The sequence below is a fragment of the Dipodomys spectabilis genome, unplaced genomic scaffold (assembly GCF_019054845.1).
Source record: "Dipodomys spectabilis isolate Male_0828 unplaced genomic scaffold, ASM1905484v1 ptg000333l, whole genome shotgun sequence".
Classification (NCBI taxonomy): Eukaryota; Metazoa; Chordata; class Mammalia; order Rodentia; family Heteromyidae; genus Dipodomys; species Dipodomys spectabilis.
In genome coordinates this window covers 3,146,777-3,148,097 of record NW_024871010.1, presented here as the reverse complement: position 1 = coordinate 3,148,097, position 1,321 = coordinate 3,146,777, and positions in this window count along the sequence as shown.

Genomic DNA, 1,321 nt, shown 5'->3' with positions numbered 1-1,321 from the left:
CTGTGTAGCTCTGGAATTCTTTCAGTGGGGCAGAGTCGCTTTGGCAGGATGGAGCCTCTCTGCTAGGATAGAGAGTGAGGGGTGGGGTTGGAATCTTTGTGCAAGCTCTGGGCTTGGAGGTTTCTCCGTTCGTCGTGATCAGCTGGTCTGACACCGGTACCTCAGGCTGCTTCTGCGCGGGTGATCTGCAGACAACCCCCTATGTCTCGGGGAGTCTGGCAGCCCCTGTCGGGCTGGCTGGCTGTGATTTGGCGCATTGCTGCATGGCCAGTAGAGATTGGGGAAGGGGTCTTCGTGCTTCTCTGTTCTGAAATTCTTTTTCTCTCTTTTTTTTCTGCCTCCTGTTTTTCTCTCGGTGTTCATCTTTTTGTTCTTGTCGGTTTCTTGGGGAGATTAAGCGTTGGAACACGACTCTCTTTTTGGTTGGGGAGAGCTGTGGCATTTCCCTACTGCCCCTTGCCATCTTGCTCACCCATCCAATTTTTATATTTTTAAAAATCTATTTCATTATAAAGATGCTATACAGAGCAGTTACATTTACATGAGTAAGTTACAGTTCTAATTGAACATTGTTACGTACTGCAGTTTTTTTTCTCCCTCTGACTCTTCCTTCCATTTCTCCCACACACATTACATGTAAAGTTAATTTCTGCCATAGTGTCCTGTGAGTATCATTGTTGCAATGGGTCACCTTTTGTACTTCTTTCAGTATTTTGTTATTTCGCTTCCCTTCCCCCAATCAGATAAATGCATATACAGGATGCAGAGTACCAGAATCAAAGACGGGAATTGCCATGGATAAAACCAATAGGAAAAGAAAAATGATATAAAGTAAGAAGAAATAACTAGCTACAGTATATTGGCTACATCAAGCTTGACAACTAAACAAAAGAAGACCTGCTGTTTCTTTGTCTTCATTTCAGTTAGCATCATTTTGTATGGTCACATATACATTCATACCTCCTGAGCTATAATGATCCACTTTCAGGAGTAACAGGCTAATGTTAATAATTTCAAATGAGAGAAATCATAGAGCTCAAGTCGTTTTGCATGTGCTAGGAATTGATACAATGCACAAAAATTACATGCTTTAATAACTACAATGCCAGTTTATCAGTGCAGTATTAGGTGCTCCTTGGCTGGAATCCCTCCTGAGGAAACCTAAGATAGTTGGTGCACCTGTCTTCTGGGCTGGACTGAGGGCCTTGCTGGGCAAACAGTATTTTGATATCCATTCCTGGATTCCACTTACAACTTTTTTTAGTAGACTCCCTACAAATCTCTCTCATCCCAATAACAGCCTTCTGGCTGTCAAGTGAGG